The sequence below is a fragment of the Muntiacus reevesi genome, chromosome 6 (assembly GCF_963930625.1).
Source record: "Muntiacus reevesi chromosome 6, mMunRee1.1, whole genome shotgun sequence".
Classification (NCBI taxonomy): Eukaryota; Metazoa; Chordata; class Mammalia; order Artiodactyla; family Cervidae; genus Muntiacus; species Muntiacus reevesi.
In genome coordinates, this window is record NC_089254.1 from 42186984 (window position 1) to 42208208 (window position 21225).

A 21225-nucleotide genomic window follows, 5' to 3' on the forward strand; every position below is an offset into this window, starting at 1 on the left:
TGAAGACAAGCTCCTTACCTGTCTCACTGGACTCTGCAAACCTCACTCTTAAAAGTATCACAGGTTTCCACAGGTGCTAAGACTCCTACGCCTCTACCTCTCAGCAGTCCCCGCTGCGCCCTCTGCCTGCATCACCATCCACAACGCATCTTCTCCTTCCTCAGCTCAAAGGACTTTCCTCACAGGAGTCTTTCCTGACTTCCCCGAATATGACAGGTTCCCTTCCACTGAGTACGTACACAGCTTGTCCACCTCTCCTTAGCATGTCACAATCCCAGTTTTGTATTGGTGCATTTGACCATTTACTTGACATCCGTCTCGCTGACTAGAGTGTGAACTCCATGAGAACAGGCTCCGTGTCAGCAACAGATCCCCAAAGCCTAGCGTGGTGCCCAGAGCAGAGTAGGCACCCAAAAAGTCAATGAATGACTAAATAAATATTTACTGAGAAATCTCCTATTTTTATAACAAGTTGCTATATGATTTACTGTGTAATTGAGATGATAAGTTAACATATGTAATATTAAGAAAAAAACAAACTGATACAGAGTGAACACTAAGTTGAATTTAATGTCCCAATTTGTTTTTCAATTGCTAACGTATGTCCAACTCTTTGTGACCTCATGGACTGCAGCACACCAGGCTTCCCTGTCTTTCACTATCTACTGGAGTTTGCTCAAATTCATGTCCATTAAGTCAGTGATATTATATAACCATCTCGTCCTCTGTCGTCCCCTTCTCTTTTTGCCTTCAATCTTTCCCAGCATCAGGCTCTTTTTGACTGAGTTGGCTCTTCACATCAGGTGGCCAAAGTACTGGAGCTTCAGCTTCAGCATCAATCCTTCCAATGAATATTCAAGGTTGATTTCCTTTAGGATGGACTGGTTTGATCTCCTTGCAGTCCAAGGGGTTCTTAAGAATCTTCTCCAGAACCACAATTCAAAAGCATCAATTCTTTGGCGCTTAGCCTTTTTTATGGTCCAACTCTTACATCTGTACATGATTACTGGAAAAATCATAGCTTTGACTTACATGGACCTTTGTCAGCAAAGTGATGTCTTTGCTTTTTAATACCATGGACTACAGCCCACTGGGCTCCTCTGCCAATGAAATTTTTCAGGCAAGAATACTTAAGTGGGGTGCCATTTCCTACTCCAAGGGATCCTTCAGATGCAGGGATCAAACCCACGTCTCTCGAGTCTCCTGCATTGGCAGGCTAATTCTTTACCACTAGCACCACATGGGAACATAAAACTGATGCAACAGGAAAAGGATTCATCTCTGTGAGATGGAACCTTGAGGAATGAACTTGGTTTTAAAGCCAAATCCACAAAGGTTATGATCGAATGGACTTGCTGGTTGGTTGAATTCATGAAGCCCACTTGAATTCAGACAGTACAATTAGGTCACAGACAGAAAACTATTTCACCATTGGGACACTTTGCTGCTGGTTCCAACCAATATTCTAAGAAAATCTATTCCAGTTCTTTCTTCTGAAGTTCTGACTGCTTGCTATCTTGCAATTTCCCCTGACCTTCAAAGCTCAGTTCTGCAGATCCTCACTTTGGGGACTCACCCAGAAAGATCATCTTTTTTTTTACCTGGCCGGTACATTGGTTTGCATTCATCTCTCCAACAAGGCCAGTGATAACTTTCTCAAAGGATTCTCATGGAGATTATTAAAACAACTCAAGGGTGGAAGGTGGTAAGTGTGTAATCTACTGCTTAATAAAGATTGTTAGAATTTATTGAAAATGGTGTTAGTGATTCAAATGATAAAATTGTTTTGTATGAGGACCAGTATGCCAGGCCCCACTAAATTTTGCTATGCTAGTAAAGACTATCTCCATTTTTCTATAGATCTTCTAAAGGAGAACAGGAAGGATATTTTATGGAGAATCTTCCTGAACAACTTTTTCTTCATTATATTTTTGACCAAAAAATTAATAGTCAATCTGACAAAGAAACAGAAAATTTTATTCAAGTCAACCTGAAGGTTATAACCCAGGAGATAGTCTTCTGGAAAGCTCCGAGGACTGTTTCAAAGAGGTAAGAATGGGAAAATGCAAGAAACTGGGTTCTTGCAGTTTTCTCCTGAAAATATTTAACTATTTGAGGGCCAATCTGCCAGTTTTCCCAGAGTCCAAAATGCTTCATCCTGATCTTTGCCCTGAATTCCTTTCAAGGCATATTGTAGGTCAGCAACTATAGCAACTAATGACTTGATCTTTGTAGAACTGGATGGTGGGCTATGTTCTTTATTTTACAGAGTCCTCTTTTTAGTCTTATTTTTGCTAGATTTCTTTTTTTTTTTTTTAATTTTTATTTATTTATTTTTTCAGTGGGTTTTGTCATACATTGATATGAATCAGCCATAGAGTTACACGTATTCCCCATCCCGATCCCCCCTCCCACCTCCCTCTCCATCCGACTCCTCTGGGTCCTCCCAGCCCACCAGGCCCGAGCACTTGTCTCATGCATCCCACCTGGGCTAGTGATCTGTTTCACCATAGATAATATACATGCTGTTCTTTCGAAACATCCCACCCTCACCTTCTCCCACAGAGTTCAAAAGTCTGTTCTGTACTTCTGTGTCTCTTTTCCTGTTTTGCATATAGGGTTATCGTTACCATCTTTCTAAATTCCATATATATGTGTTAGTATACTGTAATGTTCTTTATCTTTCTGGCTTACTTCACTCTGTATAATGGGCTCCAGTTTCATCCATCTCATTAGAATTGATTCAAATGAATTCTTTTTAACGGCTGAGTAATATTCCACGGTGTATATGTACCACAGCTTCCTTATCCATTCATCTGCTGATGGACATCTAGGTTGCTTCCATGTCTTGGCTATTATAAACAGTGCTGCGATGAACATTGGGGTGCACGTGTCTCTTTCAGATCTGGTTTCCTCAGTGTGTATGCCCAGAAGTGGTATTGCTGGGTCATATGGCAGTTCTATTTCCAGTTTTTAAAGAGATCTCCACACTGTTTTCCATAGTGGCTGTACTAGTTTGCATTCCCACCAACAGTGTAAGAGGGTTCCCTTTTCTCCACACCCTCTCCAGCATTTATTGCTTGTAGACTTTTGGATAGCAGCCATCCTGACTGACGTGTAATGATACCTCATTGTGGTTTTGATTTGCATTTCTCTAATAATGAGTGATGTGGAGCATCTTTTCATGTGTTTGTTAGCCATCTGTATGTCTTCTTTGGAGAAATGTCTGTTTAGTTCTTTGGCCCATTTTTTGATTGGGTCATTTATTTTTCTGGAAGTGAGCTGCAGGAGTTGCTTGTATATTTTTGAGATTAATCTTTTGTCTGTTTCCTCATTTGCTATTATTTTCTCCCAATCTGAGGGTTGTCTTTTCACCTTACTTATAGTTTCCTTTTTTGCTAGATTTCAGAGTCATTTCATGATCAATGTGTCCCATCATGCTAGAAACACTCATTCTCAGATCAGGCAAGGATTTCATTGACAGGCTACTCAATGTGTTATTATTAGACTAGGCCTTGTTAACAGTAGCCAAAAGCTCACCTGTCTTACTAGTCTGTCATGGTCCAGGAAATGGTTCCTTCTTGTTGCTTCTTCCCATATCTAGAGTTGCACTATTACAATTATTGATCGTATAGAATTATATATTTGGTTAATTGTTTCAAACCACATAGTCATTATTTTTAATAAGAGAGTCAGTCATACATTTGGTAATGCAAAAAACAATAATATTGTAAAATAGGCAGATTACAAATAATGTAGCTAGTAACATTAATAAGGTTATAAGTAAGTAATACTATCTTCGAAGGAGTTATATGACTGATACCAGAAGAAAAATTGAACTTCATGGTTCAGCTGGTATTTCTGCCCTTGGGGAGGTCTGGTTAATGCATAATGCAGATGTACAGTGCACATCCAGAGGGGTGGGAGGAGGTCCAAATGGGCAGAGAAAAATTGTATGTTTAAATTTTTGTCTTACCTTAAAATATGAATTTTATTTCATCCATATTAAATGAACTCATGTGTTCAGTACCATAAAATTCAAGGCTGAGGTTGTTCTGAGAAATTTCTGAGACATCTCATAGAAGTAAAGCCTTAGAATAATAGAAGCCATGAAGAATAGAATTTGGTCAGAGTTCTAGGTTGTTTTTAGCATCTCTCTTCTCTTTTTTTTTTTTTTTTTTTTTAAATAAAAAGTTTTATTGGAGAAAAATAGAACCACCACGTACACAGGGAGAAGAGCACAAAAATTCAACTGATACAGAACTGAAGTCACAACTACCCAATGTTGTTTGCGATTACTTTTCAGTTTCTTAAATGGCTTCCATCAATTTTTTAAATAGCCTTGCCAATTTTCAGCTGAAATAGAATCAAGTTTTCAAAAAATTAAGAGCCTCAGCGAAGGGACCAGCTTTTAAGATAACAAAGGTGACATGAAGAGTCTCCTAATAGGACCAATTCTACCGAAAAATTCCTGAAGCACATAACTACTGAGTCTGGTAGAACAGTAGCTCAGAGACCATCAGGGATTAGTTAGAACACTGACTCAGATGGTCCAATATGCAGAGAGGGCAAACAACAAAGCTGCATTTCCCTGTCAGATGAGTTCACGTAAGAAAACCAAGGAGGTGCTAAGAAAATACAGGCAATGGCTGCTCTAAGAAGGCATTCTAAATACCACATATTATTAGACAACAGTGTGTAAAGTGATGCAATTAGAAAACAGGCAACTTAAAAAAATATGGTCACAGGTCTTTGAGAACTCAAGAAAACAATCAACAGCAAACACTAGAGCTGAAAGTCTTCTCAGCTGAGGGTTGAAAGTGAAAGTGAAGTCGCTCAGTCATATCCGACTCTGCGACCCCGTGGACTGTAGCCCACCAGGCTCCTCCGTCCATGGGATTCTCCAGGCAAGAATACTGGAGTGGGTTGCCATTTCCTTCTCCATCTCTTCTATTTCTTCAAAGCTGTGTCATCTTAGCTTCTTAGATCCTCAGTTTCCTCATCCATAAGGTACTCATATCGGCTGACCACTAGGTTGTTTTAAGGACTTAAGAGAAACTTTTCATGGGAAACTTAACTGCCATATAAACTGAGTAATTATTAGTTGTGTATACAATAATATCACTTTTATATACAATAATAATAACTGGCAGGACAAGAAAGGGAATAAAGTTTTAGATAGAGTAGTTAATCATAAACTCAGCATGGGAACTTGATTTTAGGAGGGCTCAGTTTCCTATATATGTATGTATCTATATACATGTGCATACATATAGCATATATTTTCCCAAAGAAACTTCCATTTATATGCTGTAAATAAATGAACCATTTTGTTTGTCATTCACCTCATCATTTTATTAAGGTGGAGAAATGATTTCATGAATCATTCATGCCTGAAAAGGTCTGCTATCTTAGAAGCACCCTGATTTGAGACAAAGTGACAGATCAACATTTTGTGTGTCTTCTAAAGTTCTTGGTAACTAAAGTCTAGAAGCAAAAGCTGTGTGTAGATATTGCAGGCTGATCCTCCCTGAAGGAAAATCCTAAATCACTCCTTTCAAAAGCCTGAGTTTTGCTAATGAGGAACATTGCAATCTGCAGCCATTATGTTTTACTTTAAGCCAGATTTCCTTACAACTCAAAAGTACAAAGAATTAATCTCAATGCCTGAAGACTCTCCAGGCTATTGCTCAGCTATTAATCTGGGGAAAAAACCCTATTTTCAACTTAATTGGCTGGAGAACAACCTATAGATATATTTTAAAAAGTGCAATTCACAGCCCACTAATGAACAGCTATTCAAGAAATGCTCACACCGTGTGAGCACTATGCACATTGTAAGAAATACATAAAGCAGCGTACTGCTTAATTCACATAAAATTTTTCTGGTCTTATTTGCTTGCTTTATTTTTTCAGTTCCTATCTGCTGCTTCAATGAGTGAAAAGAACTGCTAGGCAGAAGTCTTTGAAATACTCTTTAAATTCTGTGCTTATTTTTTATTAAACATTCCTGGCTGAATCACAAATGCTGATGCTGGCAAAGTAGTCACAGTAGGACAAGGGGGCAGGGTTTAGGTGCTTCATTTTCTCAACACCACTTTGTTACTATTGTTATAAATCTTTGGGCAGTCAGTTATGGTTTAACTGCCTCTTTAGCTAGGTTTTGTTATATCTCAAAAATGAGTTGGGAAACTATCAAGGCTTAGAACGGTAGAATCTCAGATTCAGAAGAGATCTTAAATCAGGGAAGGTCCTGGCAAGAAAATAAGATTCTATGCAAAGGGTTTATGTGAAGATATTTTTTTTTTAAGTGAAGATAATTTAGTGGCAAGATAATTTACAGGGACATGGGTAGGGTTAAGGGATCCAAAAAGGGATGAAGAACCGAGGCAGGAGATAGACAGGCCCGGGGCTGAGCAGCTGGAGCTTGTCCCCTGTGGACAGATACTCCAAGAGCGAGCCCTGCCCAGGAAAGAGACCACATGTTTCCCATTCTCAAGGTCAAGGAGACCCTCCCGACCTCACATGTGCAGAAATGCTCCTGGGAGTCAAAAGGGAGGCAGTGACACCTCACAGTAAATGATGTCAACCTACCCACAGGCCTCTTCACCAGAATCCATCTTGACTAAGAGATGTGTGAGGACACAGGGGAGGACCCTGAGATAAACCAAATATGGACTCAGAACCAGGCAAAGCAAGGACACTGGCCACAGGAAGCCTGGAAGAAATGCCCCATGTGAGTGATTCAAACTGCCACAAGGATGTGACTCTCTGAGCCTGCCCGTGTGTGCCTATTCACACATACTCTTTTCTCTCCTAATAAATACTTTACTTGTCTCACTATTTTCTGTCCTTGAGGGAATTCATTTCTACAAAGGCTAAGGGCAAGGGGCCTTGTCACTGGCCACGGGTCCCTGGTGGTCTAGTGGTTAGGATTCAACTTTCTAACTGCTGCAGCCTGACTTCAATCTCTGGTTGGGAACTGAAATCCTGCTTCAAGCCTTTGCAGGCTGCGGCCACCGAGATCACAACCACCCAGGACTAACAGTGAGCTTGGTACTACTTTGGGCATGAAGGGTAAGGGCAGAAGACAGTGATGTGAGTGCTGGAGCTATGAAGGGAGGAGGCTGTAGTCCTAAGCAGAGGAAGACAGAACCACTGCTGGAACTGAACTCTAAGGCAGGGAAGCAGCAGCAAGAACTTCCATCTCCCACTCCCCATCCCTTGGCAGTGCCTCCTATTGGATGAACCCTAGGGGAAGCCAGAGGTGAGGAGCCTGGATGATGATGTAAGGCTCAGCTCCCACCTGGGTACAGAGATCAGGGTAGAGAGGGACAGAATGGATGAGGGAGAAGGCTAGAGGATGACCCAACAGACCCTTAGGGGCCCACAGGTCCTGTGATTCCCAGACCTGGACAGGCAGCAAAGACATGTGGAGACTGGCTTATTCCTTACATAATAACTTCAGTCCAGCCAACTGTAACTACACACCTAACACATGCCAAGCCCTGTTAAAAGAAGGTAAATTTGGAGATGCATAAAGCATCATTTCCTGCCTCAAACGAACTTAGAGCCTAAGTCAAGATAGACCAAAGGGAGGTAATTTCAATATAATATGATATGTATATGTAGTCATCTACTGCAGCACTGTTTTTTTTTTTTTTTTTGCAGCACTGTTTTATAATAGCGAGAGATTAGGAGGAAATTATGAGAGTCAGGCATGACTTAGTGACTGAACCAATAAATTCATCACTGGGGATTGGTTAAATAATGACACATCAGTTCAGTAGAATCCTATGTAATTCAGTTCAGTCGCTCAGTCGTGTCTGACTCTTTGCGACCCCATGAACCCCAGCATGCCTGGCCTCCCTGTCCATCACAAACTCCCAGAGTCCACCCAAACCCATGTCCATCGAGTCGATGATGCCATCCAACCATCTCATCTTCTGTCATCCCCTTCTCCTCCTGCCCTCAATCTTTCCCAGCATCAGGGTCTTTTCAAATGAGTCAGCTCTTCACATCAGGTGGCCAAAGTATTGGAGTTACAGCTTCAACATCAGTTCTTCCAATGAACACCCAGGGCGGATTTCCAATTGTATATTTATAATTTAAAATTGTATATTTAAAACTGTATATTAAAGATATTAAAAAATTTAAGATCTTGATGCAGTGCTATACAATGATCTCTGAGATATACTGTTTTAAAAAAACAGGAGTTGAATGTTGGATATAATATGCTGCCATCTTTATTTTAAAAAGGAAGTGAGAAAGGAGAAAAAAAGAATATAGAGTGCATATATATGTTCCCCAATGTTCACAGCACTGCTATTCATAATAGCCAAAACAAGGAAGCTACCTAAATCTTGACCAATAGATAAATGGATGGATAAAAATGATGTATTCTGCACACAATGGAATACTACTCAGCCATAAAAAAAGAACAAAATAAAGTCATCTGCAGCAACACGGATGGACCTGGAGATTATCATGCTAAGTGAAGTCAGAAAGAGATCTATAGAATCTAAAATATGGCACTAATGAACCCATTTACAAGACAGAAGCAGACTCACAGACATAGAGATCAGACTTGTGGTTGCCAAGGGGGAAGAGGGAGGGGTAGAGGGATCGACTGGGAGTATGGGGTAGGCAGATGCTAACTATGATATTTAGACTGGATCAACAACACACTCTTACTGAATGGCACAAGCAACTATATCCAGTCTCCCAGGATAAACTATGATGGAAAAGCCTATAAAAAACAAAGAGTATGCATGTGCGTATAGCTGACTCACTTTGCAGTACAGCCGAGGTTGGCACAACATGGTAAATCAACTATAATTCAATTAAAAAACACTCTGGGGTTAAGCATGGCTTTGAGGGAGATGAAACTGGAGATACAGAGGCTACACTACTGTTCCAGTCCTTGAAATACAGGCACATTTAATAAACACAGGTACATTTAATTCCATCAGGTGACCTTGAAACAACTGGGCCAGCAGCAAATCCAAAATCAAAATTATCTCTACTTACAAAGAAGGTGTGGTGTGTGTGTATATATACACACTATATAATATTACTCAGTCATAGAAAAGAATGAAATACTGCCATTTGTGCAATATGGATGGATCTGGAGAATATCATATTAAGCAAAGTCAGAGAAAGACAAATATATGATATAACCTATATATGGAGTCTAAAAAGTAATACAAATGAATACAAAACAGAAACAGACACACAGACATAGAAAACAAATTTATGGTTCCCAAAGAGAAAGGGGACAGGATAATTAAAATGGGTTGACAGATACACATTACTATATATAAAATAGATAAACAACAAGGATTTACTATATAGGACAGAGAACTGTATTCAATATCTTGTAATAACCTAGAATGGAAAAGGATCTGACATTATATACATATATATGTGTGTGTATATATATATAAACTGAATCACTTCTCTGTATTCCTGAAACTGGCACAATATTGTAAATCAATTGTACTTTAACTTTAAAATCATCTCCAATTAATTTCCCTTTTTCATCATGATGAGATCAATGTTTAACATATTATAGATGTTCAATACAATATTATAGATTGACTAATGGCAGTTCATAAGACTAAGAGGATTTTAAGGTTTATATCCAGTTTTAACATTAACTCAAAGTTCACATATTTAAACCTTTACTTATATTTGGCCCAAGATAATTTAATTAAATAAGCTAGTAGGTTGAGAGACAAAGAAACCCTTGGAAAGCATGGATTTTAGAGTCAGAAAGCCTGAGATTAGATTCAAAGTTCAGACTTTCATTCATTTTGTACCTTGGCAAGTGGCCTAATCCCCTTGAACCTCAGTTTTCTGACCTCGCTAATGTGAATAAAGAAACACCACCACCTGCCATTCTATTTTCTACGCCCCCCTTCTCCTGAGCAAAGACTGTAAATTAGTGAGGTTTAGTTTTCCAAGTACTTCCACTTAGAAACACATAAAGGAGCCCCATACAACTTCCAAGTCATAGTCCAAGGTACCATGTATGCATTTTATCCGTTACCAGCTACACTCATCTAAAGACAGACACCAAAATCACAAATTCATTCATCTGTTCAACAACTTATGAGCTCCGCCACGGGACCAGACATAGCGCAATTTGTTGGGGTAAAACAGGCATGGTTCTCACTCTCACAGAGGTCAGGGCTAATAGGGAAACAGTACAATGAATTAATCCAGAAACAAATATAAAATTGATATTTGCGAAAAGCGCAGTGAAGGAAAAGAAGGTGGACATGAGACAAAAATGGGGACTGTCACTTCTACTGTGGGCATCTTAGGGCAAGTTCTCTAGAAGTGGAGCCTGAAGTGGGGATGCCTGTGCAAGTGATTCATTGAGAGAGCACGCCCAGGAGTCTGGAAGCGGGTGACAGCAGCGGAGAGAGCGCAGGGGGAGAATCTGGGCAAAGATGGGGTTTCGGGGGAACTTTAGCTACAGCCTGATCCCACCAGGAGCTCTGAAGCTTCAGTTTAGGACCAAATCCGTCCTGCTCAGAGGCAAGAGGCCTGAGTGCTTTGCTCCTGGCTTCAATCGACAGTCGGTTAAGGCCACGCTCTTGGGGGAGAATAACCTCCCAAGCATCTTCCAGCCAGGCAGTTCTCATCAGTCAAAGGCAGTGCTTTAGAGAAAGGTGCAGGTGGGAGTGGTTAGCGGCAGCCACCCCTGCGGTGGCTGAGGGATGTCCACTACCCGGGTACACGGGATGAGGTGGGGCGTCAGAAGCATCTGCCACAGGGTGTCTGGGGAGGCTTTGTTGGAGGAGTGACTTTTGAGTGAAGACTTGAAGGATGAGGGAGAGTTAGCCAAAAAATGTGTATCCCAGGCTCGAGAGACAACATCTGTCTGATGAAAAACAAAAAGATCAGCAGGGCCGGAGAACTGTGCTGCAGAAGAAAGTGGATCTAGATTATTTGGGGGAAAGCCCAGGTCATTTTTGATTTTATCCTAAGGACAATGAAAAAAACATTGAAGGGCTTTAAGTGGGGAAGAGACATAATTCTCCCCACAGTGTTTTTATAGCTCTTTGGACTGGTCAGGAATGAGTGAGAAGCAGGAAAGGGGAGGAGCTGGGAAACCAGATAGGAGACTGGTTTACAGACGTCTGGGCTACACGGGATAATGGTTTTGACTACAGTGGAATGGGAATTGAAAGGAAAAGATGGACTCAGGATATATTTTGATCATAGAACTAACAGCATTTGGTAATGGATAGTCTGTGATAAGGGAAGTTTTATATCCTGATGGAAGATCAAAATAAGAATTTATATTTATATTATTTCCCCCTCTTTTGTCTACAATAAGCAAAACACAGACTTAAAGCCTGGTCTTGGGGATGCTTTTTTTTTTCCCTGTTTTTTTCCTGGTGTCTGGTAGGGCATACTGAAAGAAACTGACAGTAAAGCAAGGAAACAAAATAGCCACTCTGCAACAGCTAACTAAACTTCTGGAGATTAAATTGTGTATAAATTTTCTATGGCGGCACAAGTCAACACAAATTTAGGGGCTTACCACGTCCATCTATGATTTCACAGGTTTCAAAGGAGGCTGAGCGTGGCTTACCTGAGTTCTCTGCTCCAGGGTCTCACAAAACTACAATCAAAGTGTCAGTTCACGGCTGGGGTCTCACCTGAGGCTTGGGGTCCTCTTTGAAGTAGACATGGTTGTTGGAAGAATTCACTTCTTTGTGGCTGCAGAACTCTTACTTCTTACTTATCCAAGGCTAGCAGTAGAATGACTTACCTCCAGACCCTGTGAAAGGGCTCACCTTATTAGGTGAAGTCTTCCCAGGGCTATCTGATTAACTTAAACTCAATTAACTAGGAGCTTTAATTCCTTCTGAAAAATCCCCTCACCTTGCCATATAATGTAATCTAATCACAGGAATGAGAGTGAACAGGAGGGGATTATATAAGGGCGTGGGTCATTGGGGGTCATCTTAGAATTCTGGCCACCACACACTGAAACTAAAAAGAGATCAACAGGAAAAAGTTTCATGCCAGCTTATGGATTTGGTAGGAATCTTTAAAAATACTTTTATATTAAATTATACTTTAGGATTAGCTATCTCTGGTAGCTCAGTTGGTAAAGAATCCACCTGCAAAGCGGGAGACCCAGGTTTGATAACTGGGTTGGGAAGACCCCCTGGAGACGTGCATGGCAACCCACTCCAGTATTCTTGCCTGAAGAATTCCGTGGACAGAGGAGCCTGGTGGGCTACAGTCCATGCGGTCACAAAGAGTCAGACATGACAGAGTGACTAACAATACTACTACTACTAGCTATCTCTATACAAATTTGGTGAAATCAGCCAGGGTTAAGAAGAGAGGGATGCATACAAGAGATCCAGGCAGATAGAAAACCAAACTGACTTGACTAGCGTCTCTCCCTGGAAACCTAAAGTTTTATTTATTTATTTTTGGTTGTGCTGGGTCTTGCTATGTACTGGCTTTCTCTAATTGCTGCAATCGGGGTCTACTCTTCGTTGTGGTGCGTGGGCTTCTCATTGCAGTAGCTTCTCTTGTTGCAGAGCACGGGCTGTTAAGTGCAGTGGGCTTCAGTACTCGCAGTGCAGGGGCTCAGTAATCGTGGCTCAGGGGCTTTAGAGCACTTGCTCAGTAGCTGTGGCGCAGGGGGCTTAGTTGCCTTGGGCATGCGGGAACTTCCCAAAACAGTGATTGAACCCTTGACCCCCGTATTGGCAGGCAGATTCTCAACCGCTAGACACCAGGTGAGCCCCTCCCTGGAACTCTAAATTACTTAATTGGCAGATCATCATTCCTATAGTTTCTGAATTGCCTATTCTTTTCTCAGGTACCAGATAATGGAGAAAATGTTGAAAATAGGTTCAAATCTCACTTTTGTAAGAATCTTATAGTCAGGTCTGACGAATAACATCCTGTGACCCAGGTGATTTCATACTCTTGTGTATTTTTGATCTTTGTGTATTTTGATTTTTGTGTATTTTGATTCTTGTGTATTTTGAGATCTTTGCAAAAGCTTCTTCAATATTAAATTAGAACCTATACTCTGTCTCCTACATTCTTTCTCTACCAGATCCGTTGGATGTTTCCTGTGAAGATTTAATAAGTTTAAGTCACATCCTAAAGATGTGACTTAGCGACTGAGCACACACACACACACCCTACTGGAGTCATCCACAGCAGAATATCTTTTTAGAAGGTACTGTAGGTCTTCACTACAGAAAAGACAGAGTCTCTAGGAAGGTTTGTGGAGTAAATGGAGCCCAGGGGAAGAAACATTTAGTACATATTAATCCAATGTGAGTCAAGGAGCACTGAGCATATAATCAATGGAGAACAAGATGAGGAGGCAATTCATGATTTAAGAGTCCCAGAAAGACCAATGGGAATGCAAAGATCCTCGAAATTTGAAGTCATCTAGACTAGCAGAAAATGAAGGTGAGGAAGACAGAAAATCAGATTTTGCTACCATCATAAATGCTGGACTTAATTTCCTATACAAGAGACATAGTGGCCTGAGTGGATGTAAGTGGGAGTTCAGATTTTTCAGCAATTACTTTTCTTCTACCACATTTGTTTATAATTGATTCCTAGTTAATAAACACAAACCAGAACTTTGAAGGATGGGAAATTGTTTGTATAAAGTACCCTACATTTTCCTCTGCCTCTGTCCTCAAGGACAAATCAGGTAATCTATAAGAATGACAAAGACACACCTGCACACACTCACTCAAACTCAGAAACATTCAGGACATAGAAAAAATGCATAAGAAGGACTTGGACGATAGTCATGTGGAGGGGGCCATGAGCTGCATTCCCAGGGATTGACTGTGGCCTCTGTTCCCATGGTGATTATACATTCAACTCAGGGCCTCCTTCCCACTCAGTGTAACCTCCATTAAGAGGCAAAAAACAAAAGGAAACAAAGCTAAAGCACTTCAGTGAGTCCACGCTGGGCACAAAGGCTGCCAGTAGCGCAGCCAGACGCAGGGGGCCGCCCCAGCTGTCACATTACACACCTCACAGTCCGCTAACAGCTCCCTCCTCGTTAGAGGGCCACCGCAGAAAGTGCGGGATCAGGAAAGCTTTGTGAAACATGCAAAGATTTTTTTACTCCAATTCATTTGCAATTTGCTTTATTACCTTATTAGTTATGCCCAGATGAACAATTCTAAATTTCTCTATATCAATTTGTAAGAACCTCTGTGACTAATGTGTGTGTGTGTTGTGTGTGTGTGTGTGTGTGTGTATGAGTGCCTGACTGATATATGATGATCAGTAGATAGAAACAATACTTTTCCCACATGGTTCTTCTCCCACAATACAAAATTTTTTTTGAACTGTAATCTCTTTTTCTCCTAAAATTCAACTTTTTATTTTGAAGTAATTGTAGATTCACATGCAAATGTAAGAAATAATATAGAGAGACTCCACATACCCTTTATCTATCTTGTCCAACAGTAATATTGTTCATAACTGTAATACAATATCACACCCAGGAAATTAACTTTTGATATCAAGTCTAAAAATTCTTCACCTAGCCCTACATCCCAAAGATTTTATGTTATGTGTTTTCCTAAAAGTTTTATAGTTTTACGTTTAGTCTATGATTCAATTTTAGCTGATTTTTATATAAGGTGTGTGATTTAGGCTGAGGTTCACTGAGGGAAGTGGGGAGGGTATCTAGAAATATCCAGTTGCTCCAGCACCATTTGTGGGAAAGGGTATCCTTTGACCATTAAATTACTTTCTCATCTTTGCCAAAAATTAGTTGGCTAGATATGTGTGGGTCTATTTCTGGCTTGAGATAATCACAAAAGATTGAGATGAAAATGACAAAGCTTCAAGAACTTAGAGAGATGCCAATAAACACGGAAGACAGATAAAGTAATTCATCATAAAGAGAACTGTTATCCCCAATAAAGAACTCACTGAGTGGAATGCCAGAAGATGTAATCAAAGAGAATTTTCCTAAAATGAAGAAAGATGTGAATCTGCAGATTGAAAAAATATACTGTGTTCCCTGAAATTTTTATGAAAATCACTGAACACAAAAATTACTCAAAAAAAGAAAAATATTACTCAATATTAAGATATATCCATAGTTAAGTTATTAGACTTCAAGAATAAACTATCTTTTTTTAGATTTTCAAATAGACAAAGTGAGCCATATTTAGGGTAGTTAAAACAAATCTGGTTAGCCTCTGTTTCTCCAAAGCAATATTGAAGAAAATAATGGAGCTGTGTCTATGAAATTCTGAGCAAATGAAAATGTGACCCAAGAATATCAAGCCCAGACAAAATATTGTTCAAGGATAAAAACAAAAGCAGATATTCTCAAACATGAAAAACTTAAAGGAATTTGACATCCATAAAGAAAGTTTCAAAACAACAAAACTAGCAACAACTATTTGACAATGAAATTCAGTCAAAAGATTAATCAGTTTACAAAAACCACATAAAAGGACTGGCGATAAACACCAACCCATTTAAATATTATGACCATACCAACAAACTGTGCTGAGATAATTAGACATCCCATGCAGAAGAACAAAGTTGGACATCCTATCTCATATGATATTATAAAAATTAACTCAAAATGGATCAAAGACGTAAATGAAAGAACTAAAATTATAAAACTCTTAGAGGAAAACACAGATGTAAATCTTCATAATCTTTGATTGTGCATTTTTTAAATATGACACCTAAAACACAAGCAACTAAAGAAAAAAAATACACTGGACTTCATCAAATAAAAACTTCTGTGCTTCATAGACTCAGTGGGGAGACTGGAGAAGCAAGGTCTGAAAATGAGTAGGAATCAGAGGCCAGGCAGGATGCCTACGACACTGCCACCACCAGGAGTTCAGTGCCTCCAACACTCCTAGGCTCTCCAAAGGCCACTTCTGCTATAAGTCATTTCCCTACCTCCCCTACACTCCTTCAGACATCAAAGTCAAACTCAAAATCCCAATGAGACACTATTTCACCTCCACTAGGACGGCTTAAATTTTAAAAAGAGACAATAACAAGTAGCGGTATGGATGTGGAGAAATTAGAACCCTACGTGCTGCTACCGGAAATGTAAAGTGATACAGCACTTTGGAAAACAATACGAGGGTTCCTCAAAAAGTTAGGTGTAGAGTTACCATTGACACAGCAATTCCACTGCTAGATATATACCTGAGAAGTGAAAACAGATGTCCACTTGTATACTGATGTTCACAACAGCATAAGTCATAACAGCAAAAAGGTGGACATGACCCACAGGTTTATATCCATGAAACAGAATGTTATTCAGCAGTAAAATGAATGAAAGACTCACACGTTCGAAGACATGGATGAACCCTGAAAATATTACATAAAGTGAAAGAAGTACAGTCCTTGATTACAAGAAACAAGTATACTCAATGATTACATGAAAGACTATACATTCTATTATGCCATTATTAGAAATGTCTAGAAAAGGCAAAACTGTCAAGAAACAAGGTAAATTTTTTTTGGTAGTTATCTAGGGTTGGGGGAAAAGGTAAGAGTGGAGGTTGACAGCAAAGGGTATGGGTTTCTTTTTTTCAGGTAATTGAAATGTTCTGGAATTGGTGGTGATGGTGACCCAACTCCGTGAATATACTGAAAGTCACCGAACTGTATAATTTAAGTGGCAGAATTACATGATATGTGAATTATTTCAAAATTGTTACCAAGACTTGGATAAAGGATTTGAATAGATATCTTAGTTGTTCTGCTTTTAAGATTTTCTCTTTCTATAGTTTTAACATTATGATATGTCCAGGTGTAGATGTCTTAGAGTTTATTCTACTTTGAATTTGTTCAGATGTTTAGACATGTAGATTAGTGTTTTACATCAAATTTGGGTGTTTTGGATCATTATTTCTTCAAAGATATTTTCTCTCCCTTTCTCTCTGTACTTTCTGTCTGGAACTCCCATTATGTGCATGTTGGAATGCATGAAGGTATCTCAAAGAAATCTGAGGCTCTGTTCATTTCCCTTCATTTTTTTCCTCTTAAACCCACACACTGTTAATCTCAGTTGATCTATCTGTTCATAGCTGCTGTTGAGCCCATCTAATGAATTTTCCATTTCATTTATTATATCTTTTAATTCCAGGATTTTGATTTAAAGATAATTACTATCTCTTTGTTGATATTCTGTATTTGATGAGACATAATTCTCATACCTTCCTTTAGTTGTTTAGACATTGTTTCCTTTAGTCTTGTGAACATTTTAAAAACATCTTATTTTAAAAGGTCTTTGTCTTTTTAAGTCCAATGTCTTGGCTTCCTCAGGGACATTTTCTTTGACTTTTTTTTCCTGTGCATGACTGTATTTTCTTAGTTCTTTGAATGTAATTTTTCTTTGAATTGTAATTTTTTTGTTGAGAACTAGACATTTAGAATAATATAATGTGTCAGTTCTGGATATCAGATTCCACTCTCTCCCGGATATAGTCACCACTGTTTACTTTAGTGACTTCTTTAAATGAATTCCTTAAAGTCACGTGTTACCACTGAAGTTTCTGCTCAAATAGCTTAATGGGCAGCTAATAATTATATAGATACTTCCATGAATGCCTAGGTTCAATGAACTTCTCAGTTGTCAAGAAGCTCTGTGCATACCTTCAACACTCAGCCAGGCAGTTGACAACTTGGCCTTAGCCTTTTCTTCCTGTGTGCACACAGCCTCAAGGTCAGTCAGGGGGTTCTCAGGTCTCTCCTGGGCATGTGTACAGCCCTGAGTATGCACACAGCCATAGACATGTGCATGGCTTTCCAGACTCCCAGAACTATGTCTGGGCTTTTCAAAGCCTCTATAGGTAGACCTCAGATCTTGTAGGTTCAGTTCCAGACTACCACAATAAAGTAAACATTGTAATAAAGTGAGTCACATGAATTTTTCAGTTTCCCACTTTACATAAAAGTTATGTTTATACTATACTGCAATGTGCAATAGCATTTTGTCTAAAAAGCCAATGTACAAACCTTAATTTAAAAATTATCTCTTGCTAAAATGTGCTACCCATCATCTGGGCCTTAGTAACATTCAAGATCACTGACATCACAGATCATCATAACAAATATAATAATAATGAAGAAAGTTTGGAACACCGTGAGAATTACCAAAATGTGACATAGAGACACAAAGTGAGCAAATGACCCGGGAGAAAATGGTGCCAATAGGGTTGCGGTAAAATTTCAATTTTTAAAAGTCGCAACATTTGTGAAGCACAAAAAAGTCTAGAGCAGTAAAACGAGGTATCCTTATATGGACGACTGAGGCCCTAGCTTTTTCTTTTAAGCTTCTTGGTTTGCCTATTGTTTGCCTTTAACATTATCTGCTACCTCTAAGCAGTCACCTAAAGTTAGACGGCTGCCTCTAAATATTTTCGACAAACATCTCCAGAAGAAGGCTTCTGGCCTTAAGTCAGGTCAAATAAAGGCAAATTTATAAGTGAGGTCATCCAGAAAAGCATGAAAAGTGAAAAAAGTGAAAGTGTTAATCTCTCAGTCATGTCAACTCTTTGCAACACCATGGACTTTAGCCCACCATGCTCCTCTGTCCATGGAATTTTCCAGGAAAGAATACTGGAGTGAGTTTCCATTTCCTTCTTCAGGGGCCTTCCTGACTCAGGGATCAAACCCGCATCTCCTGGATTGGCAGGCAGATTCTTTACTGCTGAGTCACCAGGGAAGCCCCAGTGGAGCATGAGACAGGTCAAACAATTTAGATTCTCTGGATTTGAGGCCTTGAAGGAATTCCAACCCAATTTTACCCCCTCTGGTGGCTGCCAGGCTGCTGATTTTCACCTTGGTTGTGGGATCCTGGTTTTCAAGTGTACCACGGAGTTAGGGGCAAGGGGCTAAATACAGAGTTAAACACTATAATGTTAAACCCTTAAGTTAGAACAGTACGAAGCTCAGTATTCTTACTGAGATTTCGGTGTTTTTACTGGATTAAAAAAAATAGCACCCCAGATTAATGCAAACCTTGTTTAATTTTCAGAGTTTTGAAAATGTTGATTCTGGCCATTTTTATTTTTCATTTGCTTATTTAGGCATGCTGCGTGGCATGCGGGATCTTAGTTTCCTGACTATGGATCAAACCCATGCCCTCTGCAGTGGAAGCCTGGAGTCTTAACCACTAGACCACCAGAGAAGTCTCATATTTTGGCCAATTTTAAAACCAGTTTTCTCATTTATTTTATGAAAAGAAGAGAGAACTTTCAGAGGTCTTTATTTTGTCATTTTCCCTGAGATCCTAAACTAAGTTTGAATTAAGATGTGCTGAAATTTCCCAGGTGCCTCCTGTGATTATACCTAAATATTTTTGTATATATGTATGATGTTTGTATTTCTTTATTGTTAACACACATTTGTTTTAGAAACATGAAGGAATAAACTTTGCTGTATTTATTACATAATAGGTCCTGTAAGCTGAACCTGTGGATCATAGCAGAAGGGAGAGGTAGAGAGAGATGAGTCTGAAAAGATAAGTAGGAATCAACTCATGAAGGGACCTATCTTCCATACTAGGGAGCCTTCACTTTATCCTGACCAAGGGAAGTTCCTGGGGGGTTCTTCACAATGGGACTATCATACAAGTTGATAGAATACAAAGTTGCATTCAAAAAAGACCCCTTGTTCCAAACACTATGATAGTTGGGCTGGACTAGATTGAAAAGGCTGGAAAGGGGTGTATTAATTGGATGTTGAGAATGAGAAAAAGGGAGGAGCTGAGGATGAAATCCAGGTTTCTGGTTTGGATGTCTAGTGAATGGAGGTATCATTGGCTGTTTTCATTGACTATACAAGAATAGACTTAGGAGCAAGCCAGTGAAGTGCATTCTGGACGAGATGATATTGAGGTGCCAATGGGATATTCAAGTGTAGTTGTCTAGTCACTGAATGGTTAAGTGAGCCTGGTCTCAAAAAAAGACAAACAGGGAAGGTCTCCAGTGAAAGTGGAAACCACAGGGAGAGTGTGTAGTAGTAGAGGCCCAGGCTAAGGTCCAAAACCCTGGGGAACACCAACTTTCAGGGTAGGATGATGTGGTGTTTAAGAGCAAAGGCTTTGGTGCTACATAGCCTATTATTAGTATCCTGAACGTTAGTCATGTATGGATGTGAAAGCTGGACTATAAGGAAGGCTGAGTGCTGAATTATTGAAGTTTCTGAATTGTGGTGTTGGAGGAGACTCTTAAGAGTCCCTTGGAAAAAAAAAAAAAAAAAGGAAAAAAAAAAAAAAAGAGCCCCTTGGACAGCAAGGTGATCCAACCAGTCCATCCTAAAGAAAATCGGTCCTGAATATTCATTGGAAGGACTGATGCTGAAGCTGAAACTCCAATACTTTGGCCACCTGGTGCGAAGAACTAACTCATTTGAAAAGACTCTGATGCTGGGAATGATTGAGGGTGGGAGGAGAAGGGGACGACAGAAGATGAGATGGTTGGTTGGCATCACGGACTCAATGGACATGAGGTTGAGTAAGCTCCGGGAGTTGGTGTTGGACAGGGAAGCCTGGTGTGCTGCAGTCCATGGGGTTGTAAAGAGTCGGACATGACTGAGTGACTGAACTGAACTAAACTAAACTGAACTCAGGCAAGTTATTGATCCCATTTTCTACATCTATAAAAGAGTACAGGAATAGTACAGTTAGTACAGTGCTGGCTATTTTAGTCTCACTAAGAGATATGTGCATAAAGAGCCGCCCAAGAAGGGACTAGAAGAAAGAGCAGCTCTTAAGATACAATGAGGAGGATTTCCCTGGTGCCTCAGTGGCAACTGGAGAGTAACCTTTGCTCACTGCAACTACAGAAAAGCCTGCACAGCAACCAAGACCCAGCACTGCCAAAATAGATAAATAAGTAAAATAAAACGATGCAATGAGAAAGGTGGACTTCCCTGGTGGCCCAGTGGTTGAGACTCCTCTTCCAGGGCTTCGCTGGTTGTCTAGTGATTAAGATTCTGCCTGCCAATGCACTGGACAGAGTTCTGTCCCCCTCCAGGGAAGAGGCCACATACCTCAGAGCAGCGAAGCCTTGTGCACCACAGCTACTGAGCTCAAGAGAAGCCCCTGCAATGAGAAGCCCCTGCAAGATAACACAACAGCAGATAACAGAACAGGAGCACCCTGCTGTCTGCAAGTAGAGAAAGCCCCACTGCGCAGCAAGGAAGACC

At 39.9% G+C, this 21225-nt stretch overlaps 1 protein-coding gene across 1 annotated transcript in view; it reads right to left on the reverse strand.

The window, feature by feature from the left end:
- The window catches only part of NAPEPLD (N-acyl phosphatidylethanolamine phospholipase D), a 99223-nt gene that overhangs the window by 77295 nt on the left and 703 nt on the right, over window positions 1-21225 (reverse strand). The window lies entirely within an intron of this gene.